The 6,251-nt window shown below is 44.4% G+C and overlaps 2 non-coding genes across 2 annotated transcripts; both read left to right on the top strand.

Moving 5' to 3' along the window:
• The first annotated feature begins 1,622 nt into the window (after positions 1 to 1,622).
• On the top strand, positions 1,623 to 1,694 carry TRNAC-GCA (transfer RNA cysteine (anticodon GCA)). Its single transcript has one exon. It is a non-coding gene; the product is annotated as a tRNA-Cys (tRNA).
• Positions 1,695 to 3,291: 1,597 nt separating this feature from the next.
• TRNAC-GCA (transfer RNA cysteine (anticodon GCA)) lies at positions 3,292 to 3,363 on the top strand. The gene has a single exon. It is a non-coding gene; the product is annotated as a tRNA-Cys (tRNA).
• Positions 3,364 to 6,251: the final 2,888 nt, after the last annotated feature.

Below are 6,251 nucleotides of genomic sequence, written 5' to 3'. Positions count from 1 at the left end.
CTTGGATCTCAAATATATGAAGTGGTCAAAATTCAACCAAAAAATCCAATTAGAAAATGGGCAAAGAAATACGGGCAGACATTTTAGAGAACAGGATATACAGATGGCAAACAAGCACTTGAAAAAACGTCATCATCATTACCCGTCAGGGAAATGCAAAGTAAAACCACAGTGGAGTGTCACTACACACCTACAGCATGACTGAAATCAAAAAGGTGACAACACCAAAGGCTGGTGAGGAAACAGACAAACTGGGCCGCTCGTGTATTGCAGCTAGGACTGGAAGGCGGCGGAACCACTCCGGGAAACCGTTAGGTAAGTTCTTATGAAACTAGATGTATGCTTATCATGTGATGGCTAATTTTGTGTGTCAACTTGACCGGGCCATGGGGTGCCCAGATACCTGGTCAAATTTGGTGGGTCAGTTTTTGGATGAGATTGATGCCAGGGGAAGTCAGCTGCTGTGTCATGAGGATGCCCTGTTGTGTTGGAATCAGGCCTCCTGCCAACAGCTCATGAGGAATAGTCCTTTTTCCAACAGCTGTGAGAGTGAGCAGCTTAGAGCAGCTCCTCCCGCCCCAACTGAACCATCAGATGGTTGCAACCCCAGCTGACATCTTATCCACAGCTTCATGAGAGACCCTGAACCAGAATTGCCCAGCTCAGCCACACCCAGATTCCAGAGTCTCCGAAACTTACACGATACGATGAAGACTTCCTGCTCTAAGCTGCTGAGCTTGAGGGTGTGTTGTCACGTGCCAATATCGAGTTAATATCGAGTCCTTCTGCCTTCAACCCGACACTGCCCTGGCATCAACCAAGCCCCTGGACCTCTTTGGGGAATGACACAGAAGATGGTGACTGGGCAATGAGAGACCCAAAGACATAGAAAGTTCTGAAAATTGACGTCAGCGTGGATGGCAGGGGATGGCCAAAGGAAAGACAGGGAGGAGAAGTGAGCAGTGGTGGGAAGGATGCGTGAGACTGAAGGCTGAAGTAACGGTTCAAAAATTCAAGGGCCTTGCGCAGACAGGGAATTTGGAGGTGAGCTGGGAGAGAGGGTCAGCTCTGTCCTACACTGCTGCTGCTGCTGCTAAGTCGCGTCAGTCGTGTCCAACTCTGTGCGACCCCATAGACGGCAGCCCACCAGGCTCCCTGGTCCCTGGGATTCTCCAGGCAAGAACCCTGGAGTGGGTTGCCATTTCCTTCTCCAATGCATGAAAGGGAAAAGGGAAAGTGAAGCCACTCAGTCGTGTCCGACTCTTAGCGACCCCATGGACTGCAGCCTACTAGACTCCTCTGTCCATGGGATTTTCCAGGCAAGAGTACTGGAGTGGGTCGCCAGTGCCTTCTCCGCTGTCCTACATTACAGGTTATTTGAAAGTGGTCGCAACTGAAAAGCTGCTGATGAACATCTGGACTTCATCTTCAGGTACAGACTTTAGGGACCTTCCAAGCTGGTGCCAAGAAATGATGGTCCTTTTTGGAAAAGGAGGATGGTTATGGTATAAAGGAGGATGTGTACAGTTGAGTGGGGCTGATGACTCTGCTGAGTCAGAATGGCAGCCTGTCTGAGTGGAATTGTAAAGAACTTTGGTAATTACACACTCCTATTGTCACCTGGGGGTGTAGCTCAGTGGTAGAGCATTTGACTGCAGATCAAGAGGTCCCTGGTTCAAGTCCAGGTGCCCCCTTTGAGGGTTCCCTTTTCCTCCTTGGGTTGAATTGACACTGTGGAGTCTTAGAGACCACTCTCAAAGGAGAGCCTGGCTGGAGCACCCAGATGGCCACCCGTATGATTCAGGCTCCAGTCAGACACTCGGCACTACCTTGAACATCAAGGATAAGACCAAACCCATCCCCTGTTTCCTGGGGCCCTAGTGGTTCCAGATTCTGTATTATCCAGGGTCCAGTCCAGAGACAAAAACACACTGGTTATTTTAATAGAATTTAATATAAATAATTGTTCATCTGTGTGTCAGTTTCCCAAGGTTGCTGTAACAAAGTGCCACAAAATAGATGGCTTAAAACAAGCATTTACTGTCTCACAGTTCTGCAGACTACAAGACTGAAATCCAGGACTGGGCTCCCTCTGCAGACTCTCAGGCAGGCGCCTACCTGGCGTCCTCCCAGCTTCTGGTGAAGGCTGGCAGTCCTCAGCATTCCCTGGCTTGTAGACACATCACACCAATCTCGGCCTCCATGCCCACATGGCTGCATTCTCCCTGGGTGTCTCTCCTCTTCTTAGAAGGACTCCATCCGACTGGATTAAAGGCCCACCGAATCCACTGAGATCTCGTCTTAACTAACCATATCTTTGAAGCCCTTCTGTGAGTAAGGACACATTCTGAGGTTTGGGAGGCTAAGATTCAACACATCTTCTGGGGGAGGGGGGCAAAATTGAATCAGAAATCAGAGAACTGAAAGGGCGAAGGGGAAGCCTAAGTATCAGGGAGGGAGGACCTGCAAGAAGCCTCTCCCACTCCAGGGCTGTGGACACAGTAAGAGGAGGATGAAGTCCGGTCTTACAAGTCCGGGGAAGATCTCTGTAGATCTGGGACCCCTACTCCTAGGGAGGTGCTAGTGTCCCTGGGGAGACCCGACACAGCTGGCCTGTGAGCACCAGTCTGCAGGCGGCGATCCCCTGGGATGGACTGTCAGCACCAGGTGAGGCGGACAGGAACCAGCAGGCAGGAAGGACAGCTACTCTTGCCCAGCAGTGTGCCCCAGAGCCCCAGGGGCAGGACCAGCCAGGAAGCCAGCTGGCAAAGGACAAGAGAGGTTTACAGAGACCAGATCACAGGTCTCTGAAGGCGGACTGGGAGCTTAGAGACAGTCACTGCTTCCGACAGTTCATCTCACCCAATAGTGAAAGGGTTGACTCTATGGGGATCTGGGGCAAGGAGAGAGAAGCCAGCCGGCGTCCTAGGGTATGGCATTGTGCAGAGACCTCTGACCCATATCCGGTCCATGTGTGTCCTGTCTCCAAGGTGTCGTATGCTTGGCCAGGCCAGTGGGGACTTTGGGTTTCAGGCGTGCAGCACGAAAACCTCTATCGATCCTTCCAGGCTCAGGGCAATGCTCCTCAGGTTACGCCCTCCTCCAGGACTGACAGTGCAGAGGTTATGAGCTACAGGAGAAAGGAACCTGTTGCTTCTACTGGGGCAGGGAGGTGAGGTAGCAGTAGAGCAGGTCAGGCCACTCAGCAAACCCATCCTGAAGGGGCACCTCAGGCAGCTCGGGGTGTGGCAGCACAGGCAAAGGTGCTAATTGGACATGCCTAGCATGGCTGGGGGTATAGCTCAGGGGTAGAGCATTTGACTGCAGATCAAGAGGTCCCCAGTTCAAATCTGGGTGCCCCCTCCTCTTTTAGTCACTTAAAGTGGGAGAGTTCCAATTTCCTCTCCTCTTGCTGACTCTGGCTTCTGTAGCAGGTGAAGAGTCAGAAGAGACCCCTCTGACCCTAGCAAGGCAGCTCTGCTCAAATGATGCGTCTGTCCTCCTCTGATCCTCCCCAGCTCTACCATGAGATCTAGTGTGTACGCTGATCTCCTGGCTGAAGATGAGGACTTTGTCCTGTGAAGGTAGCCAGAGAGAACAGCTGAACTGCTGACTGACTTCTCAACAATTGCAAAAGAAGCCAGAAGCTAGTGCAGTAACACAAGCAATATGTTGAGAGGAGACAGCAGCCAGCTTAGAATTCTATTCCCAGCCAAACCATTCTTCGCGAACAGACGCAAGCTGTTGGAAAGCGTACGGCCAACAGACGCTCACTAAAGAAAATTCTAAAATATATGCTTTGGAGAAAAGTAAAATGATTCCATATGGGAGCTCGGAGATGCAAAAGGGATGTTGAATAATGAAACTGGTAGATATGCTAGTAGATCTAAAAGTCATTGTCCAAAGAATGTTAAGGTCTAATTTATACACATTCTTTAAAGATAGAATGAAAATACTGGCTAACAATAATATTTTAGGAAAGCACTGATAAGAATTAAGATGTCTTTATGTCATCTGGGAAGAAGATGAAGATACTAACTTTAGAGTTTTAAAGTTTACATGCAGAAATTTCTAGTATATCATTCTAATAGTTGTAATTTTGCCAAGCAAAAGGGGGTATGGAAGTAGAGGGTATATATTGGTAGTCTTGCTAAGCACTCATTAATTCTAATATTTTGTTGATTCTTTCAGATTTCCTATGTGGATGATAGTGTCATCTAAGAAATTTGAAATTTCTATTTCTTCTTTCCAATCTTCATTCACCTCTTTTTCTTTCCTTATTATAATGACTAGGACCACAAATATCATGTTGAATTAATGTGTTGTTGGTGGATATCTTATTTTATTCTGATTTCAAATGAAAAGTTTTCAATATTTCACCATTAAGTACATGTTGTGGACTATACTTTTTGTAAATGGTCTTTATCACATTAAGGAATTTTACTTCTATTTCTAGTTTGCAAAAAAAAATTCTTTTATCATGGATCAATGTAGAATTTTCTCAAAACCACCCCTTTTTTGTATCTATTGAATTACTCGTATAATTTTTCTCCTTTAGTCTAGTAACATGGTGAATTACGCTTATTTATTGTATAAAATTAAACACAAATTTTCATTCCAGATATTAACCTATCTTGGTCATGAAGTGCTATCATTTTGATATATTTGTGGATTCAGTTAGACAATAGTTAAATGTTTTTGCACAGCACCTATGTTTATGTGTGATATTGACATACATTTTTTATACTGTCCTTGTTGGGTTTTGGTATCAAGTTTGTGCTAGTCTCACAAAAGAAATTTTGGAATATATACATCTTTTCTATTCTTAGAAAGATTTTTATGTAAAAATAAAGTTATTTCTCATTAAGTATGTGATAAAACTCACCGGTAAAACCCTTATCTGAATTTGGGGGAGGGGGAGTTTCAAATAACTGTTTTAATAAAATAACTATTTAAGACTTAGAGGACTAGTCATCTTTTCTGTTTCTTCCTGTGTCAACTTTGGTAAGTTGTAGTGTTTTTAAAGTCCTTGCTAAATTTCCACATAATGTAAAGTCCTTGTGCTCTTAAAACATGACGGATGGATTCAGATTCTAGATGGTAACTGAGTGACCTTGGCAAACATGTTTAACTCTCTCAGTCTCAGTTTTGTCGTGTATAAAATGGGCATGATAATAGAAATGAGCAAAATAATAGAGCCTAGTTTGTGGAGTTTTGTGAGAATAAATAAATTTAGTATTTTTTAAGTGTATAGAATAGTGCCTTCCACATGGTAAGTTCTTTGTACAGGTTCGTTAGATTTAAAATTGTGTACATTAGTTTTCATAATGTTCTATGATTATTATTTTAAAGTCTAAAGATTGTGCAGCTTTTCTTTCTAATTCCTGCTTTTGGTTAATTTTGTCTGCTGTCTTATTTTTCTCATCAGTTTCATCAAAATTTAATTTCGCTCCTCAAAGGCAAACCTTTGGTTTTGGCAGTCATCTCTGCTGTGTGTTTGCTTTCCATTTCAGTGATTTCTTTTCCTATATTTCCTTTGTTTCTCAGAGTATTCTTTCATCCAGTATTTCCCCCTAACTTTTTAGATGGATTCTTTATTTATGTTTATTCTTCTTTTCTAGTATATTCCTCAAAGCGGTATTTCTCTAACTGCTGATTTAGTATCCGTCAGTGGATAAACAGATGAAGAAAATGTGGTGTGTATACATACACAGTGGATTATCATTCAGCCATTAGAAAGAAGGAATTCCTGCCGTCCGCAATAGCATGGATGGAACTGGAGGGCATTGTGCTAAGTGAAATAAGCCAGATAGGAAAAGGCAAATATATGTGGAATCTAAAATAAAACCTTGAGGACTTTTTTCTTGAAGAAACAAAACAATTCAACTTCATTTTAAAAAAACTTTCGGTGGCGTCACACAGCATAAGGAATCTTGTTTCCCTGACCAGGAATCAAACCTGTGCCCCCCTGCATTGGAGTCAAAGTCTTAACCCCTAGACTACCAGGTAAGTTCCCAGCCATGAGTTCTTGCAGTGACTGTTTTCTTTCAGTTCACCTGACTCAGGATCCCAGCCCAAAGCCAGAGATGCTTCTACCAGTGTCTCTAATCCAGGTGGGGGCAGAATCCTGACGTTCATCTCCATGGTCTTGAGAGGTTTCCACAAGTTCCATGAGCATCCCAGTTGCCTCTTTTGAACTGAAAAACACACTCAGGGCCAAAGCAGCCTGTAGTTTGGAGCTTTGACTTCAC

Source organism: Moschus berezovskii, chromosome 3 (assembly GCF_049115385.1).
Source record: "Moschus berezovskii isolate FMDL1 chromosome 3, NW_MosBer_1.0, whole genome shotgun sequence".
Lineage (NCBI taxonomy): Eukaryota > Metazoa > Chordata > Mammalia > Artiodactyla > Moschidae > Moschus > Moschus berezovskii.
This window is presented reverse-complemented; position numbering and strand designations above follow the sequence as displayed.